Source organism: Phalangium opilio, unplaced genomic scaffold (assembly GCF_054372755.1).
Source record: "Phalangium opilio isolate 3A_F unplaced genomic scaffold, DU_Popi_V2 ptg000060l_1, whole genome shotgun sequence".
Taxonomy (NCBI): domain Eukaryota; kingdom Metazoa; phylum Arthropoda; class Arachnida; order Opiliones; family Phalangiidae; genus Phalangium; species Phalangium opilio.
Genome location: NW_028324177.1, coordinates 263,629 through 282,732, shown reverse-complemented (window position 1 = coordinate 282,732; position 19,104 = coordinate 263,629). Strand labels below are relative to the sequence as shown.

At 45.1% G+C, this 19,104-nt stretch overlaps 21 non-coding genes across 21 annotated transcripts; all 21 read right to left on the bottom strand.

The window, feature by feature from the left end:
- Positions 1-1,011: 1,011 nt before the first annotated feature.
- On the bottom strand, positions 1,012-1,083 carry TRNAP-CGG (transfer RNA proline (anticodon CGG)). The gene has a single exon. It is a non-coding gene; the product is annotated as a tRNA-Pro (tRNA).
- Positions 1,084-1,172: 89 nt separating this feature from the next.
- TRNAP-CGG (transfer RNA proline (anticodon CGG)) lies at positions 1,173-1,244 on the bottom strand. Its single transcript has one exon. It is a non-coding gene; the product is annotated as a tRNA-Pro (tRNA).
- Positions 1,245-1,652: 408 nt separating this feature from the next.
- Positions 1,653-1,724, bottom strand: TRNAP-CGG (transfer RNA proline (anticodon CGG)). The gene has a single exon. It is a non-coding gene; the product is annotated as a tRNA-Pro (tRNA).
- A 4,540-nt stretch (positions 1,725-6,264) lies between these two features.
- Positions 6,265-6,336, bottom strand: TRNAP-UGG (transfer RNA proline (anticodon UGG)). Its single transcript has one exon. It is a non-coding gene; the product is annotated as a tRNA-Pro (tRNA).
- Positions 6,337-6,425: 89 nt separating this feature from the next.
- Positions 6,426-6,497, bottom strand: TRNAP-CGG (transfer RNA proline (anticodon CGG)). The gene has a single exon. It is a non-coding gene; the product is annotated as a tRNA-Pro (tRNA).
- A 248-nt stretch (positions 6,498-6,745) lies between these two features.
- TRNAP-CGG (transfer RNA proline (anticodon CGG)) lies at positions 6,746-6,817 on the bottom strand. The gene has a single exon. It is a non-coding gene; the product is annotated as a tRNA-Pro (tRNA).
- Positions 6,818-7,223: 406 nt separating this feature from the next.
- Positions 7,224-7,295, bottom strand: TRNAT-UGU (transfer RNA threonine (anticodon UGU)). Its single transcript has one exon. It is a non-coding gene; the product is annotated as a tRNA-Thr (tRNA).
- Positions 7,296-8,339: 1,044 nt separating this feature from the next.
- TRNAP-CGG (transfer RNA proline (anticodon CGG)) lies at positions 8,340-8,411 on the bottom strand. Its single transcript has one exon. It is a non-coding gene; the product is annotated as a tRNA-Pro (tRNA).
- A 725-nt stretch (positions 8,412-9,136) lies between these two features.
- TRNAP-CGG (transfer RNA proline (anticodon CGG)) lies at positions 9,137-9,208 on the bottom strand. Its single transcript has one exon. It is a non-coding gene; the product is annotated as a tRNA-Pro (tRNA).
- Positions 9,209-9,932: 724 nt separating this feature from the next.
- Positions 9,933-10,004, bottom strand: TRNAP-UGG (transfer RNA proline (anticodon UGG)). Its single transcript has one exon. It is a non-coding gene; the product is annotated as a tRNA-Pro (tRNA).
- A 248-nt stretch (positions 10,005-10,252) lies between these two features.
- Positions 10,253-10,324, bottom strand: TRNAP-UGG (transfer RNA proline (anticodon UGG)). The gene has a single exon. It is a non-coding gene; the product is annotated as a tRNA-Pro (tRNA).
- An 89-nt stretch (positions 10,325-10,413) lies between these two features.
- On the bottom strand, positions 10,414-10,485 carry TRNAP-CGG (transfer RNA proline (anticodon CGG)). Its single transcript has one exon. It is a non-coding gene; the product is annotated as a tRNA-Pro (tRNA).
- Positions 10,486-10,572: 87 nt separating this feature from the next.
- On the bottom strand, positions 10,573-10,644 carry TRNAP-UGG (transfer RNA proline (anticodon UGG)). Its single transcript has one exon. It is a non-coding gene; the product is annotated as a tRNA-Pro (tRNA).
- Positions 10,645-11,369: 725 nt separating this feature from the next.
- On the bottom strand, positions 11,370-11,441 carry TRNAP-UGG (transfer RNA proline (anticodon UGG)). Its single transcript has one exon. It is a non-coding gene; the product is annotated as a tRNA-Pro (tRNA).
- A 1,203-nt stretch (positions 11,442-12,644) lies between these two features.
- On the bottom strand, positions 12,645-12,716 carry TRNAP-UGG (transfer RNA proline (anticodon UGG)). The gene has a single exon. It is a non-coding gene; the product is annotated as a tRNA-Pro (tRNA).
- Positions 12,717-12,964: 248 nt separating this feature from the next.
- TRNAP-UGG (transfer RNA proline (anticodon UGG)) lies at positions 12,965-13,036 on the bottom strand. The gene has a single exon. It is a non-coding gene; the product is annotated as a tRNA-Pro (tRNA).
- An 89-nt stretch (positions 13,037-13,125) lies between these two features.
- TRNAP-CGG (transfer RNA proline (anticodon CGG)) lies at positions 13,126-13,197 on the bottom strand. Its single transcript has one exon. It is a non-coding gene; the product is annotated as a tRNA-Pro (tRNA).
- Positions 13,198-13,284: 87 nt separating this feature from the next.
- Positions 13,285-13,356, bottom strand: TRNAP-UGG (transfer RNA proline (anticodon UGG)). Its single transcript has one exon. It is a non-coding gene; the product is annotated as a tRNA-Pro (tRNA).
- Positions 13,357-14,081: 725 nt separating this feature from the next.
- On the bottom strand, positions 14,082-14,153 carry TRNAP-UGG (transfer RNA proline (anticodon UGG)). The gene has a single exon. It is a non-coding gene; the product is annotated as a tRNA-Pro (tRNA).
- Positions 14,154-16,159: 2,006 nt separating this feature from the next.
- Positions 16,160-16,231, bottom strand: TRNAP-UGG (transfer RNA proline (anticodon UGG)). Its single transcript has one exon. It is a non-coding gene; the product is annotated as a tRNA-Pro (tRNA).
- A 2,326-nt stretch (positions 16,232-18,557) lies between these two features.
- On the bottom strand, positions 18,558-18,629 carry TRNAP-UGG (transfer RNA proline (anticodon UGG)). Its single transcript has one exon. It is a non-coding gene; the product is annotated as a tRNA-Pro (tRNA).
- Between the last annotated feature and the right edge of the window lie 475 nt (positions 18,630-19,104).

The following is a 19,104-nucleotide window of genomic DNA, read 5'->3' as shown; positions in this document are numbered from 1 at the left end:
TAATTTAACTAGTTGTATTTAAATAGTCACTAAATTCCTTCTGCAAAAATCGGGTCCGTCCGGGATTTGAACCCGGGACCACTCGCACTTAAAGCGATTATCATACCCCTAGACCAACGGACCATGTATGAAACTGAATCATGCTCGACTCATAGGACTACCCTGTCAATAGTTGCATTTAAATAGTCTCTAAATTACTTCTGCAAAAACTCGGGGCTGTCCGGGATTTGAACCCGGGACCACTCCCACCCAAAGCGAGTATCATACCTCTTGACCATCGGGCCATGTATGTAACTGAAACATGCTCGACTCAAAGACTACCATTTCAGTAGTTGCATTTAAATAGTCACTAAATTACTTCTGTAAAACTCGGGTCCGTCCGGGATTTGAACCCAGGACCACTCGCACCCAAAGCGAGTATCATACCCCTAGACCATCGGGCCATGTATGTAACTGAAACATGCTCGACTCAAAGACTACCATTTCAGTAGTTGCATTTAAATAGTCACTAAATTTCTTCTGCAGAAATCGGGTCCGTCCGGGATTTGGACACGGGACCACTCGCACCCAAAGCGAGTATCATACACCTAGACCAACGGACCATGTATGAAACTGAAACATGCTCAACTCGTAGGACTACCCTGTCAATAATTGCGATTAATTAGTCACTAAATTCCTTCTACAAAGACTAGGGTCCGTCCGGGATTTGAACCCGGGACCACTCACACCCGAAGCGAGAATCATACCCCTACACCAACGGACCATGTATGTAACTGAATCATGCTCAACTCATAGGACTACCCTGTCAATAATTGCAATTAAATAGTCACTAAATTCCTTCTGCAAAAATCGGGTCCGTCCAGGATTTGAAACCGGGACCACTCGCACCCAAAGCGAGTATCATACCCCTCGACCAACGGGACTGTATGACACTGAAACATGCTTAACTCATAGGCCTATAATTTAACTAGTTGTATTTAAATAGTCGCTAAATTACTTCTGCAAAAACTCGGGTCCGTCCGGGATTTGAACCCGGGACCACTCACACCCGAAGCGAATATCATACCCCTAGACCAACGGACCATGTATGTAACTGAAACATGCTCAACTCATAGGACTACCCTGTCAATAGTTGCGATTAAATAGTCTCTAAATTACTTCTGCAAAAACTCGGGTCCGTCCGGGATTTGAACCCGGGACCACTCACACCCGAAGCGAGTATCATACTCCTAGACCAACGGACCATGTATGTAACTGAAACATGCTCAACTCATAGGACTACCCTGTCAATAGTTGCGATTAAATAGTCACTAAATTACTTCTGCAAAACTCGAGTCCGTCCGGGATATGAACCCAGGACTACTCGCACCCAATGCGAGTATCATACCCCTTGACCAACGGGACTGTATGACACTGGAACATGCTTAACTCATAGGCCTATAATTTAACTAGTTGTATTTAAATAGTCGCTAAATTACTTCTGCAAAACTCTGGTTCGTCCGGGATTTGAACCCGGGACCACTCCCACCCAAAGCGAGTATCATACCGCTTGACCATCGCGCCATGTATGTAACTGAAACATGCTCAACTCGTAGGAATACCCTGTCAATAGTTGCGATTAAATAGTCACTAAATTCCTTCTACAAAGACTAGGGTCCGTCCGGGATTTGAACCCGGGACCACTCACACCCGAAGCGAGTATCATAACCCTAGACCAACGGACCATGTATGAAACCATAACGTGCTCAACTCGTAGGGTACAATTTAACTATTTGTGTTTAAGTAGTCACTAAATTCCTTCTGCAAAAATCGGGTCCGTCCGGGATTTGAACCCGGGACCACTCACACCCGAAGCGAGTATCATACCCCTTGACCATCGCGCCATGTATGTAACTGAAACATGCTCAACTCGTAGGGTACAATTTAACTAGTTGCATTTAAATAGTCACTAAATTACTTCTGCAAAACTCGGGTCCGTCCGGCATTTGAACCCGGGATAACTAGCACCCAAAGCGAGTATCATACCCCTAGAGCAACGGACCATGTATGTAACTGAAACATGCTCAACTCATAGGACTACCCTGTCAATAGTTGCGATTAAATAGTCTCTAAATTACTTCTGCAAAAACTCGCGTCCGTCCGGGATTTGAACCCGGGACCACTCACACCCGAAGCGTGTATCATACCCCTAGACCAACGGACCATGTATGTAACTGAAACATGCTCAACTCATAGGACTACCCTGTCAATAGTTGCGATTAAATAGTCACTAAATTACTTCTGCAAAACTCGAGTCCGTCCGGGATATGAACCCAGGACTACTCGCACCCAAAGCGAGTATCATACCCCTAGACCAACGGGACTGTATGACACTGAAACATGCTTAACTCATAGGCCTATAATTTAACTAGTTGTATTTAAATAGTCGCTAAATTACTTCTGCAAAACTTTGGTCCGTCCGGGATTTGAACCCGGGACCACTCCCACCCAAAGCGAGTATCATACCCCTTGACCATCGCGCCATGTATGTAACAGAAACATGCTCAACTCGTAGGGTACAATTTAACTAGTTGCATTTAAATAGTCACTAAATTTCTTCTGCAAAAATCGGGTCCGTCCGGGATTTGAACCCGGGACCACTCACACACAAAGCGAGTATCATAACCCTAGACCAACGGACCATGTATGTAACTGAATCATGCTCAACTCCTAGGACTACCCTGTCAATAGTTGCATTTAAATAGTCACTAAATTACTTCTCCAAAACTCGGATCCGTCCGGGATATGAACCCAGGACCACTCGCACCCAAAGCGAGTATCATACCCCTAGACCAACGGGACTGTATGACACTGATACATGCTAAACTCATAGGCCTACAATTTTACTATTTGTGTTTAAAAAGTCAATTACTTCTGCAAAAACTCGGATCCGTCCGGGATTTGAACCCAGGACCACTCGCACCCAAAGCGAGTATCATACCCCTAGACCAACGGGACTGTATGACACTGATACATGCTAAACTCATAGGCCTACAATTTTACTATTTGTGTTTAAAAAGTCAATTACTTCTGCAAAAACTCGGGTCCGTCCGGGATTTGAACCCGTGACCACTCACACCCGAAGCGATTATCATACCCCTAGACCAACGGACCATGTATGTAACTGAATCATGCTCAACTCATAGGACTACCCTGTCAATAGTTGCAATTAAATAGTCACTAAATTCCTTCTGCAAAAATCGGGTCCGTCCGGGATTTGAACCCGGGACCACTCGCACTTAAAGCGATTATCATACCCCTAGACCAACGGACCATGTATGTAACTGAATCATGCTCAACTCATAGGACTACCCTGTCAATAGTTGCATTTAAATAGTCTCTAAATTACTTCTGCAAAAACTCGGGGCTGTCCGGGATTTGAACCCGGGACCACTCGCACCCAAAGCGAGTATCATACCCCTAGACCATCGGGCCATGTATGTAACTGAAACATGCTCGACTCAAAGACTACCATTTCAGTAGTTGCATTTAAATAGTCACTAAATTACTTCTGCAAAACTCGAGTCCGTCCGGGATATGAACCCAGGACTACTCGCACCCAAAGCGAGTATCATACCCCTAGACCAACGGGACTGTATGACACTGAAACATGCTTAACTCATAGGCCTATAATTTAACTAGTTGTATTTAAATAGTCGCTAAATTACTTCTGCAAAACTCTGGTCCGTCCGGGATTTGAACCCGGGACCACTCCCACCCAAAGCGAGTATCATACCCCTTGACCATCGTGCCATGTATGTAACAGAAACATGCTCAACTCGTAGGGTACAATTTAACTAGTTGCATTTAAATAGTCACTAAATTTCTTCTGCAAAAATCGGGTCCGTCCGGGATTTGAACCCGGGACCACTCACACACAAAGCGAGTATCATAACCCTAGACCAACGGACCATGTATGTAACTGAATCATGCTCAACTCATAGGACTACCCTGTCAATAGTTGCATTTAAATAGTCACTAAATTACTTCTGCAAAACTCGGGTCCGTCCGGGATATGAACCCAGGACCACTCACACACAAAGCGAGTATCATAACCCTAGACCAACGGACCATGTATGTAACTGAATCATGCTCAACTCATAGGACTACCCTGTCAATAGTTGCATTTAAATAGTCACTAAATTACTTCTGCAAAACTCGGGTCCGTCCGGGATATGAACCCAGGACCACTCGCACCCAAAGCGAGTATCATACCCCTAGACCAACGGGACTGTATGACACTGATACATGCTAAACTCATAGGCCTACAATTTTACTATTTGTGTTTAAAAAGTCAATTACTTCTGCAAAAACTCGGATCCGTCCGGGATTTGAACCCAGGACCACTCGCACCCAAAGCGAGTATCATACCCCTAGACCAACGGGACTGTATGACACTGATACATGCTAAACTCATAGGCCTACAATTTTACTATTTGTGTTTAAAAAGTCAATTACTTCTGCAAAAACTCGGGTCCGTCCGGGATTTGAACCCGTGACCACTCACACCCGAAGCGATTATCATACCCCTAGACCAACGGACCATGTATGTAACTGAATCATGCTCAACTCATAGGACTACCCTGTCAATAGTTGCAATTAAATAGTCACTAAATTCCTTCTGCAAAAATCGGGTCCGTCCGGGATTTGAACCCGGGACCACTCGCACTTAAAGCGATTATCATACCCCTAGACCAACGGACCATGTATGTAACTGAATCATGCTCAACTCATAGGACTACCCTGTCAATAGTTGCATTTAAATAGTCTCTAAATTACTTCTGCAAAAACTCGGGGCTGTCCGGGATTTGAACCCGGGACCACTCGCACCCAAAGCGAGTATCATACCCCTAGACCATCGGGCCATGTATGTAACTGAAACATGCTCGACTCAAAGACTACCATTTCAGTAGTTGCATTTAAATAGTCACTAAATTACTTCTGCAAAACTCGAGTCCGTCCGGGATATGAACCCAGGACTACTCGCACCCAAAGCGAGTATCATACCCCTAGACCAACGGGACTGTATGACACTGAAACATGCTTAACTCATAGGCCTATAATTTAACTAGTTGTATTTAAATAGTCGCTAAATTACTTCTGCAAAACTCTGGTCCGTCCGGGATTTGAACCCGGGACCACTCCCACCCAAAGCGAGTATCATACCCCTTGACCATCGTGCCATGTATGTAACAGAAACATGCTCAACTCGTAGGGTACAATTTAACTAGTTGCATTTAAATAGTCACTAAATTTCTTCTGCAAAAATCGGGTCCGTCCGGGATTTGAACCCGGGACCACTCACACACAAAGCGAGTATCATAACCCTAGACCAACGGACCATGTATGTAACTGAATCATGCTCAACTCATAGGACTACCCTGTCAATAGTTGCATTTAAATAGTCACTAAATTACTTCTGCAAAACTCGGGTCCGTCCGGGATATGAACCCAGGACCACTCGCACCCAAAGCGAGTATCATACCCCTAGACCAACGGGACTGTATGACACTGATACATGCTAAACTCATAGGCCTACAATTTTACTATTTGTGTTTAAAAAGTCAATTACTTCTGCAAAAACTCGGGTCCGTCCGGGATTTGAACCCGTGACCACTCACACCCGAAGCGATTATCATACCCCTAGACCAACGGACCATGTATGTAACTGAATCATGCTCAACTCATAGGACTACCCTGTCAATAGTTGCAATTAAATAGTCACTAAATTCCTTCTGTAAAAATCGGGTCCGTCCGGGATTTGAACCCGGGACCACTCGCACTTAAAGCGATTATCATACCCCTAGACCAACGGACCATGTATGTAACTGAATCATGCTCAACTCATAGGACTACCCTGTCAATAGTTGCATTTAAATAGTCTCTAAATTACTTCTGCAAAAACTCGGGGCTGTCCGGGATTTGAACCCGGGACCACTCGCACCCAAAGCGAGTATCATACCCCTAGACCATCGGGCCATGTATGTAACTGAAACATGCTCGACTCAAAGACTACCATTTCAGTAGTTGCATTTAAATAGTCACTAAATTACTTCTGTAAAACTCGGGTCCGTCCGGGATTTGAACCCAGGACCACTCGCACCCAAAGCGAGTATCATACCCCTAGACCATCGGGCCATGTATGTAACTGAAACATGCTCGACTCAAAGACTACCATTTCAGTAGTTGCATTTAAATAGTCACTAAATTTCTTCTGCAAAAATCGGGTCCGTCCGGGATTTGAACCCAGGACCACTCGCACCCAAAGCGAGTATCATACCCCTAGACCAACGGACCATGTATGAAACTGAAACATGCTCAACTCGTAGGACTACCCTGTCAATACTTGCGATTAATTAGTCACTAAATTCCTTCTACAAAGACTAGGGTCCGTCCGGGATTTGAACCCGGGACCACTCACACCCGAAGCGAGAATCATACCCCTAGACCAACGGACCATGTATGTAACTGAATCATGCTCAACTCATAGGACTACCCTGTCAATAATTGCAATTAAATAGTCACTAAATTCCTTCTGCAAAACTCGGGTCCGTCCAGGATTTGAAACCGGGACCACTCGCACCCAAAGCGAGTATCATACCCCTCGACCAACGGGACTGTATGACACTGAAACATGCTTAACTCATAGGCCTATAATTTAACTAGTTGTATTTAAATAGTCGCTAAATTACTTCTGCAAAAACTCGGGTCCGTCCGGGATTTGAACCCGGGACCACTCACACCCGAAGCGAATATCATACCCCTAGACCAACGGACCATGTATGTAACTGAAACATGCTCAACTCATAGGACTACCCTGTCAATAGTTGCGATTAAATAGTCACTAAATTACTTCTGCAAAACTCGAGTCCGTCCGGGATATGAACCCAGGACTACTCGCACCCAAAGAGAGTATCATACCCCTAGACCAACGGGACTCTATGATACTGAAACATGCTTAACTCATAGGCCTATAATTTAACTAGTTGTATTTAAATAGTCGCTAAATTACTTCTGCAAAACTCTGGTCCGTCCGGGATTTGAACCCGGGACCACTCCCACCCAAAGCGAGTATCATACCCCTTGACCATCGCGCCATGTATGTAACTGAAACATGCTCAACTCGTAGGGTACAATTTAACTAGTTGCATTTAAATAGTCACTAAATTTCTTCTGCAAAAATCGGGTCCGTCCGGGATTTGAACCCGGGACCACTCACACACAAAGCGAGTATCATACCCCTAGACCAACGGACCATGTATGTAACTGAATCATGCTCAACTCATAGGACTACCCTGTCAATAGTTGCATTTAAATAGTCACTAAATTACTTCTGCAAAACTCGGGTCCGTCCGGGATATGAACCCAGGACCACTCGCACCCAAAGCGAGTATCATACCCCTAGACCAACGGGACTGTATGACACTGATACATGCTAAACTCATAGGCCTACAATTTTACTATTTGTGTTTAAAAAGTCAATTACTTCTGCAAAAACTCGGGTCCGTCCGGGATTTGAACCCGTGACCACTCACACCCGAAGCGATTATCATACCCCTAGACCAACGGACCATGTATGTAACTGAATCATGCTCAACTCATAGGACTACCCTGTCAATAGTTGCAATTAAATAGTCACTAAATTCCTTCTGCAAAAATCGGGTCCGTCCGGGATTTGAACCCGGGACCACTCGCACTTAAAGCGATTATCATACCCCTAGACCAACGGACCATGTATGAAGCTGAATCATGCTCGACTCATAGGACTACCCTGTCAATAGTTGCATTTAAATAGTCTCTAAATTACTTCTGCAAAAACTCGGGGCTGTCCGGGATTTGAACCCGGGACCACTCCCACCCAAAGCGAGTATCATACCCCTTGACCATCGGGCCATGTATGTAACTGAAACATGCTCGACTCAAAGACTACCATTTCAGTAGTTGCATTTAAATAGTCACTAAATTACTTCTGTAAAACTCGGGTCCGTCCGGGATTTGAACCCAGGACCACTCGCACCCAAAGCGAGTATCATACCCCTAGACCATCGGGCCATGTATGTAACTGAAACATGCTCGACTCAAAGACTACCATTTCAGTAGTTGCATTTAAATAGTCACTAAATTTCTTCTGCAAAAATCGGGTCCGTCCGGGATTTGGACCCGGGACCACTCGCACCCAAAGCGAGTATCATACACCTAGACCAACGGACCATGTATGAAACTGAAACATGCTCAACTCGTAGGACTACCCTGTCAATACTTGCGATTAATTAGTCACTAAATTCCTTCTACAAAGACTAGGGTCCGTCCGGGATTTGAACCCGGGACCACTCACACCCGAAGCGAGAATCATACCCCTAGACCAACGGACCATGTATGTAACTGAATCATGCTCAACTCATAGGACTACCCTGTCAATAATTGCAATTAAATAGTCACTAAATTCCTTCTGCAAAAATCGGGTCCGTCCAGGATTTGAAACCGGGACCACTCGCACCCAAAGCGAGTATCATACCCCTAGACCAACGGGAGTGTATGACACTGAAACATGCTTAACTCATAGGCCTATAATTTAACTAGTTGTATTTAAATAGTCGCTAAATTACTTCTGCAAAACTCTGGTCCGTCCGGGATTTGAACCCGGGACCACTCCCACCCAAAGCGAGTATCATACCCCCTGACCATCGCGCCATGTATGTAACTGAAACATGCTCAACTCGTAGGGTACAATTTAACTAGTTGCACTTAAATAGTCACTAAATTACTTCTGCAAAACTCGGGTCCGTCCGGGATTTGAACCCGGGACAACTAGCACCCAAAGCGAGTATCATACCCCTAGACCATCGGGCCATGTATGTAACTGAAACATGCTCGACTCAAAGACTACCATGTCAATAGTTGCGATTAAATAGTCACTAATTTACTTCTACAAAGACTAGGGTCCGTCCTAGATTTGAACCCGGGACCACTCACACCCGAAGCGAGTATCATACCACTAGACCAACGGACCATGTATGAAACTGAAACATGCTCAACTCGTAGGTTACAATTTAACTAGTTGCATTTAAATAGTCACTAAATTACTTCTGCAAAACTTGGGTCCGTCCGGGATTTGAACCCGGGACCACTCACACCCGAAGCGAGTATCATACCCCTAGACCAACGGACCATGTATGTAACGGAATCATGCTCAACTCATAGGACTACCCTGTTAATAGTTGCAATTAAATAGTCACTGAATTCCTTCTGCAAAAATCGGGTCCGTCCGGGATTTGAACCCGGGACCACTCTCACTTAAAGCGAGTCTCATACCCCTCGATAATGGATCATCTATGTAGCTGAAACATGCTCGACTCATAGGACTACCCTGTCAATAGTTGCGAGTAAATAGTCACTAAATTACTTCTGCAAAACTCGGGTCCGTCCGGGATATGAACCCGGGACCACTCGCACCCAAAGCGAGTATCATACCCCTAGACCAACGGGACTGTATGACACTGAAACATGCTTAACTCATAGGCCTATAATTTAACTAGTTGTATTCAAATAGTCGCTAAATTTCTTCTGCAAAACTCGGGTCCGTCCGGGATTTGAACCCGGGACCACTCACACACAAAGCGAATATCATACCCCTAGACCAACGGGACTGTATGACACTGAAACATGCTTAACTCATAGGCCTATAATTTAACTAGTTGTATTTAAATAGTCGCTAAATTACTTCTGCAAAACTCGGGTCCGTCCGGGATTTGAACCAGGGACCACTCGCACCCAAAGCGACTATCATACCCCTAGACCAACGGGACTGTATGACACTGAAACATGCTTAACTCATAGGCCTATAATTTAACTAGTTGTATTTAAATAGTCGCTAAATTACTTCTGCAAAACTCGGGTCCGTCCGGGATTTGATCCCGGGACCACTCGCTCCCAAAGCGAGTATCATACCCCTAGACCAACGGACCATGTATGAAACTGAAACATGCTCAACTCGTAGGACTACCCAGTCAATGGTTGCGATTAAATAGTCACAAAATTCCTTCTACAAAGACTAGGGTCCGTCCGGCATTTGAACCCGGGACCACTCGCACCCAAAGCGAGTATCATACCCCTAGACCATCGGGCCATGTATGTAACTGAAACATGCTCAACTCGTAGGGTACAATTTAACTAGTTGCATTTAAATAGTCGCTAAATTACTTCTGCAAAACTCGGGTCCGTCCGGGATTTGATCCCGGGACCACTCGCTCCCAAAGCGAGTATCATACCCCTAGACCAACGGACCATGTATGAAACTGAAACATGCTCAACTCGTAGGAATACCCTGTCAATAGTTGCGATTAAATAGTCACTAAATTCCTTCTACAAAGACTAGGGTCCGTCCGGGATTTGAACCCGGGACCACTCACACCCGAAGCGAGGGTCATACCCCTAGACCAACGGACCAGGTATGAAACCATAACGTGCTCAACTCGTAGGGTACAATTTAACTATTTGTGTTTAAGTAGTCACTAAATTCCTTCTGCAAAAATCGGGTCCGTCCGGGATTTGAACCCGGGACCACTCGCACCCAAAGCGAGTATCATACCCCTAGACCAACGGCCCATGTATGTAACTGAAACATGCTCAACTCGTAGGACTACCCTGTCAATAGTTGCGATTAAATAGTCACTAAATTCCTTCTACAAAGACTAGGGTCCGTCCGGGATATGAACCCAGGACTACTCGCACCCAAAGCGAGTATCATACCCCTAGACAAACGGGACTGTATGACACTGAAACATGCTTAACTCATAGGCCTATAATTTAACTAGTTGCATTTAAATAGTCGCTTAATTACTTCTGCAAAACTCGGGTCCGTCCGGGATTTGAACCCGGGACCACTCGCACCCAAAGCGAGTATCATACCCCTAGACCATCGGGCCATGTATGAAACTGAAACATGCTCAACTCGTAGGGTACAATTTAACTAGTTGCTTTTAAATAGTCACTAAATTACTTCTGCAAAACTCGGGTCCGTCCGGGATTTGAACCCGGGGCCACTCGCACCCAAAGCGAGTATCATACCCCTAGACCATCGGGCCATGTATGAAACTGAAACATGCTCAACTCGTAGGGTACAATTTAACTAGTTGCTTTTAAATAGTCACTAAATTACTTCTGCAAAACTCGGGTCCGTCCGGGATTTGAACCAGGGACCACTCGCACCCAAAGCGACTATCATACCCCTAGACCAACGGGACTGTATGACACTGAAGCATGCTTAACTCATAGGCCTATAATTTAACTAGTTGTATTTAAATAGTCGCTAAATTACTTCTGCAAAACTCGGGTCCGTCCGGGATTTGATCCCGGGACCACTCGCACCCAAAGCGAGTATCATACCCCTAGACCAACGGACCATGTATGAAACTGAAACATGCTCAACTCGTAGGAGTACCCTGTCAATAGTTGCAATTAAATAGTCACTAAATTCCTTCTACAAAGACTAGGGTCCGTCCGGCATTTGAACCCGGGACCACTGGCACCCAAAGCGAGTATCATACCCCTAGACCATCGGGCCATGTATGTAACTGAAACATGCTCAACTCGTAGGGTACAATTTAACTAGTTGCATTTAAATTGTCACTAAATTACTTCTGCAAAACTCGGGTCCGTCCGGGATTTGAACCCGGGACCACTTGTACCCAAAGCGACTATCATACCCCTAGACCAACGGGACTGTATGACACTGAAACATGCTTAACTCATAGGCCTATAATTTAACTAGTTGTATTTAAATAGTCGCTAAATTACTTCTGCAAAACTCGGGTCCGTCCAGGATTTGATCCCGGGACCACTCGCTCCCAAAGCGAGTATCATACCCCTAGACCAACGGACCATGTATGTAACTGAATCATGCTCAACTCATAGGACTACCCTGTTAATAGTTGCAATTAAATAGTCACTGAATTCCTTCTGCAAAAATCGGGTCCGTCCGGGATTTGAACCCGGGACCACTCTCACTTAAAGCGAGTCTCATACCCCTCGATAATGGATCATCTATGTAGCTGAAACATGCTCGACTCATAGGACTACCCTGTCAATAGTTGCGAGTAAATAGTCACTAAATTACTTCTGCAAAACTCGGGTCCGTCCGGGATATGAACCCGGGACCACTCGCACCCAAAGCGAGTATCATACCCCTAGACCAACGGGACTGTATGACACTGAAACATGCTTAACTCATAGGCCTATAATTTAACTAGTTGTATTCAAATAGTCGCTAAATTTCTTCTGCAAAACTCGGGTCCGTCCGGGATTTGAACCCGGGACCACTCACACACAAAGCGAATATCATACCCCTAGACCAACGGGACTGTATGACACTGAAACATGCTTAACTCATAGGCCTATAATTTAACTAGTTGTATTTAAATAGTCGCTAAATTACTTCTGCAAAACTCGGGTCCGTCCGGGATTTGAACCAGGGACCACTCGCACCCAAAGCGACTATCATACCCCTAGACCAACGGGACTGTATGACACTGAAACATGCTTAACTCATAGGCCTATAATTTAACTAGTTGTATTTAAATAGTCGCTAAATTACTTCTGCAAAACTCGGGTCCGTCCGGGATTTGATCCCGGGACCACTCGCTCCCAAAGCGAGTATCATACCCCTAGACCAACGGACCATGTATGAAACTGAAACATGCTCAACTCGTAGGACTACCCAGTCAATGGTTGCGATTAAATAGTCACAAAATTCCTTCTACAAAGACTAGGGTCCGTCCGGCATTTGAACCCGGGACCACTCGCACCCAAAGCGAGTATCATACCCCTAGACCATCGGGCCATGTATGTAACTGAAACATGCTCAACTCGTAGGGTACAATTTAACTAGTTGCATTTAAATAGTCGCTAAATTACTTCTGCAAAACTCGGGTCCGTCCGGGATTTGATCCCGGGACCACTCGCTCCCAAAGCGAGTATCATACCCCTAGACCAACGGACCATGTATGAAACTGAAACATGCTCAACTCGTAGGAATACCCTGTCAATAGTTGCGATTAAATAGTCACTAAATTCCTTCTACAAAGACTAGGGTCCGTCCGGGATTTGAACCCGGGACCACTCACACCCGAAGCGAGGGTCATACCCCTAGACCAACGGACCAGGTATGAAACCATAACGTGCTCAACTCGTAGGGTACAATTTAACTATTTGTGTTTAAGTAGTCACTAAATTCCTTCTGCAAAAATCGGGTCCGTCCGGGATTTGAACCCGGGACCACTCGCACCCAAAGCGAGTATCATACCCCTAGACCAACGGCCCATGTATGTAACTGAAACATGCTCAACTCGTAGGACTACCCTGTCAATAGTTGCGATTAAATAGTCACTAAATTCCTTCTACAAAGACTAGGGTCCGTCCGGGATATGAACCCAGGACTACTCGCACCCAAAGCGAGTATCATACCCCTAGACAAACGGGACTGTATGACACTGAAACATGCTTAACTCATAGGCCTATAATTTAACTAGTTGCATTTAAATAGTCGCTTAATTACTTCTGCAAAACTCGGGTCCGTCCGGGATTTGAACCCGGGACCACTCGCACCCAAAGCGAGTATCATACCCCTAGACCATCGGGCCATGTATGAAACTGAAACATGCTCAACTCGTAGGGTACAATTTAACTAGTTGCTTTTAAATAGTCACTAAATTACTTCTGCAAAACTCGGGTCCGTCCGGGATTTGAACCCGGGGCCACTCGCACCCAAAGCGAGTATCATACCCCTAGACCATCGGGCCATGTATGAAACTGAAACATGCTCAACTCGTAGGGTACAATTTAACTAGTTGCTTTTAAATAGTCACTAAATTACTTCTGCAAAACTCGGGTCCGTCCGGGATTTGAACCAGGGACCACTCGCACCCAAAGCGACTATCATACCCCTAGACCAACGGGACTGTATGACACTGAAGCATGCTTAACTCATAGGCCTATAATTTAACTAGTTGTATTTAAATAGTCGCTAAATTACTTCTGCAAAACTCGGGTCCGTCCGGGATTTGATCCCGGGACCACTCGCACCCAAAGCGAGTATCATACCCCTAGACCAACGGACCATGTATGAAACTGAAACATGCTCAACTCGTAGGACTACCCTGTCAATAGTTGCAATTAAATAGTCACTAAATTCCTTCTACAAAGACTAGGGTCCGTCCGGCATTTGAACCCGGGACCACTGGCACCCAAAGCGAGTATCATACCCCTAGACCATCGGGCCATGTATGTAACTGAAACATGCTCAACTCGTAGGGTACAATTTAACTAGTTGCATTTAAATTGTCACTAAATTACTTCTGCAAAACTCGGGTCCGTCCGGGATTTGAACCCGGGACCACTTGTACCCAAAGCGACTATCATACCCCTAGACCAACGGGACTGTATGACACTGAAACATGCTTAACTCATAGGCCTATAATTTAACTAGTTGTATTTAAATAGTCGCTAAATTACTTCTGCAAAACTCGGGTCCGTCCAGGATTTGATCCCGGGACCACTCGCTCCCAAAGCGAGTATCATACCCCTAGACCAACGGACCATGTATGTAACTGAATCATGCTCAACTCATAGGACTACCCTGTCAATAGTTGCAATTAAATAGTCACTAAATTCCTTCTGCAAAAATCGGGTCCGTCCGGGATTTGAACCCGGGACCACTCGCACTTAAAGCGATTATCATACCCCTAGACCAACGGACCATGTATGTAACTGAATCATGCTCAACTCATAGGACTACCCTGTCAATAGTTGCATTTAAATAGTCTCTAAATTACTTCTGCAAAAACTCGGGGCTGTCCGGGATTTGAACCCGGGACCACTCACACCCGAAGCGAGTATCATACCCCTAGACCATCGCACCATGTATGTAACTGAAACATGCTCAACTCATAGGACTACCCTGTCAATAGTTGCATTTAAATAGTCTCTAATTTACTTCTGCAAAAACTCGGGGCTGTCCGGGATTTGAACCCGGGACCACTTACACCCGAAGCGAGTATCATACCCCTAGACCAACGGACCAAGTATCAAACTATAACATTCTCAACTCGTAGGGTACAATTTAACTAGTTGCATTTAAATAGTCACTAAATTACTTCTGTAAAACTCGGGTTCGTCCGGGATTTGAACCCGGGACCACTCGCACCCAAAGCGAGTATCATACCCTTAGACCAAAGGGACTGTATGACACTGAAACATGCTTAACTCATAGGCCTATAATTTAACTAGTTGTATTTAAATAGTCACTAAATTCCTTCTGCAAAAATCGGGTCCGTCCGGGATTTGAACCCGGGACCACTCGCACTTAAAGCGATTATCATACCCCTAGACCAACGGACCATGTATAAAACTGAATCATGCTCGACTCATAGGACTACCCTGTCAATAGTTGCATTTAAATAGTCTCTAAATTACTTCTGCCAAAACTCGGAGCTGTCCGGGATTTGAACCCGGGACCACTCCCACCCAAAGCGAGTATCATACCCCTTGACCATCGGGCCATGTATGTAACTGAAACATGCTCGACTCAAAGACTACCATTTCAGTAGTTGCATTTAAATAGTCACTAAATTACTTCTGTAAAACTCGGGTCCGTCCGGGATTTGAACCCAGGACCACTCGCACCCAGAGCGAGTATCATACCCCTAGACCATCGGGCCATGTATGTAACTGAAACATGCTCAACTCGTAGGACTACCCTGTCAGTAGTTGCGATTAAATAGTCACTAAATTCCTTCTACAAAGACTAGGGTCCGTCCGGCATTTGAACCCGGGACCACTGGCACCCAAAGCGAGTATCATACCCCTAGACCATCGGGCCATGTATGTAACTGAAACATGCTCAACTCGTAGGGTAGAATTTAACTAGTTGCATTTAAATTGTCACTAAATTACTTCTGCAAAACTCGGGTCCGTCCGGGATTTGAACCCGGGACCACTTGTACCCAAAGCGACTATCATACCCCTAGACCAACGGGACTGTATGACACTGAAACATGCTTAACTCATAGTTCTATAATTTAACTAGTTGTATTTAAATAGTCGCTAAATTACTTCTGCAAAACTCGGGTCCGTCCGGGATTTGATCCCGGGACCACTCGCTCCCAAAGCGAGTATCATACCCCTAGACCAACGGACCATGTATGTAACTGAATCATGCTCAACTCATAGGACTACCCTGTCAATAGTTGCAATTAAATAGTCACTAAATTCCTTCTGCAAAAATCGGGTCCGTCCGGGATTTGAACCCGGGACCACTCGCACTTAAAGCGATTATCATACCCCTAGACCAACGGACCATGTATGTAACTGAATCATGCTCAACTCATAGGACTACCCTGTCAATAGTTGCATTTAAATAGTCTCTAAATTACTTCTGCAAAAACTCGGGGCTGTCCGGGATTTGAACCCGGGACCACTCACACCCGAAGCGAGTATCATACCCCTAGACCAACGCACCATGTATGTAACTGAAACATGCTCAACTCATAGGACTACCCTGTCAATAGTTGCATTTAAATAGTCTCTAATTTACTTCTGCAAAAACTCGGGGCTGTCCGGGATTTGAACCCGGGACCACTTACACCCGAAGCGAGTATCATACCCCTAGACCAACGGACCAAGTATGAAACTATAACATGCTCAACTCGTAGGGTACAATTTAACTAGTTGCATTTAAATAGTCACTAAATTACTTCTGTAAAACTCGGGTTCGTCCGGGATTTGAACCCGGGACCACTCGCACCCAAAGCGAGTATCATACCCTTAGACCAAAGGGACTGTATGACACTGAAACATGCTTAACTCATAGGCCTATAATTTAACTAGTTGTATTTAAATAGTCACTAAATTCCTTCTGCAAAAATCGGGTCCGTCCGGGATTTGAACCCGGGACCACTCGCACTTAAAGCGATTATCATACCCCTAGACCAACGGACCATGTATGAAACTGAATCATGCTCGACTCATAGGACTACCCTGTCAATAGTTGCATTTAAATAGTCTCTAAATTACTTCTGCCAAAACTCGGAGCTGTCCGGGATTTGAACCCGGGACCACTCCCACCCAAAGCGAGTATCATACCCCTTGACCATCGGGCCATGTATGTAACTGAAACATGCTCGACTCAAAGACTACCATTTCAGTAGTTGCATTTAAATAGTCACTAAATTACTTCTGCAAAACTCGGGTCCGTCCGGGATTTGAACCCAGGACCACTCGCACCCAAAGCGAGTATCATACCCCTAGACCATCGGGCCATGTATGTAACTGAAACATGCTCAACTCGTAGGACTACCCTGTCAATAGTTGCGATTAAATAGTCACTAAATTCCTTCTACAAAGACTAGGGTCCGTCCGGCATTTGAACCCGGGACCACTTACACCCGAAGCGAGTATCATACCCCTAGACCAACGGACCAAGTATGAAACTATAACATGCTCAACTCGTAGGGTACAATTTAACTAGTTGCATTTAAATAGTCACTAAATTACTTCTGTAAAACTCGGGTTCGTCCGGGATTTGAACCCGGGACCACTCGCACCCAAAGCGAGTATCATACCCTTAGACCAAAGGGACTGTATGACACTGAAACATGCTTAACTCATAAGCCTATAATTTAACTAGTTGTATTTAAATAGTCACTAAATTCCTTCTGCAAAAATCGGGTCCGTCCGGGATTTGAACCCGGGACCACTCGCACTTAAAGCGATTATCATACCCCTAGACCAACGGACCATGTATGAAACTGAATCATGCTCGACTCATAGGACTACCCTGTCAATAGTTGCATTTAAATAGTCTCTAAATTACTTCTGCCAAAACTCGGAGCTGTCCGGGATTTGAACCCGGGACCACTCCCACCCAAAGCGAGTATCATACCCCTTGACCATCGGGCCATGTATGTAACTGAAACATGCTCGACTCAAAGACTACCATTTCAGTAGTTGCATTTAAATAGTCACTAAATTACTTCTGTAAAACTCGGGTCCGTCCGGGATTTGAACCCAGGACCACTCGCACCCAAAGCGAGTATCATACCCCTAGACCATCGGGCCATGTATGTAACTGAAACATGCTCAACTCGTAGGACTACCCTGTCAATAGTTGCGATTAAATAGTCACTAAATTCCTTCTACAAAGACTAGGGTCCGTCCGGCATTTGAACCCGGGACCACTGGCACCCAAAGCGAGTATCATACCCCTAGACCATCGGGCCATGTATGTAACTGAAACATGCTCAACTCGTAGGGTACAATTTAACTAGTTGCATTTAAATTGTCACTAAATTACTTCTGCAAAACTCGGGTCCGTCCGGGATTTGAACCCGGGACCACTTGTACCCAAAGCGACTATCATACCCCTAGACCAACGGGACTGTATGACACTGAAACATGCTTAACTCATAGGCCTATAATTTAACTAGTTGTATTTAAATAGTCGCTAAATTACTTCTGCAAAACTCGGGTCCGTCCGGGATTTGATCCCGGGACCACTCGCTCCCAAAGCGAGTATCATACCCCTAGACCAACGGACCATGTATGTAACTGAATCATGCTCAACTCATAGGACTACCCTGTCAATAGTTGCAATTAAATAGTCACTAAATTCCTTCTGCAAAAATCGGGTCCGTCCGGGATTTGAACCCGGGACCACTCGCACTTAAAGCGATTATCATACCCCTAGACCAACGGACCATGTATGTAACTGAATCATGCTCAACTCATAGGACTACCCTGTCAATAGTTGCATTTAAATAGTCTCTAAATTACTTCTGCAAAAACTCGGGGCTGTCCGGGATTTGAACCCGGGACCACTCACACCCGAAGCGAGTATCATACCCCTAGACCAACGCACCATGTATGTAACTGAAACATGCTCAACTCATAGGACTACCCTGTCAATAGTTGCATTTAAATAGTCTCTAATTTACTTCTGCAAAAACTCGGGGCTGTCCGGGATTTGAACCCGGGACCACTTACACCCGAAGCGAGTATCATACCCCTAGACCA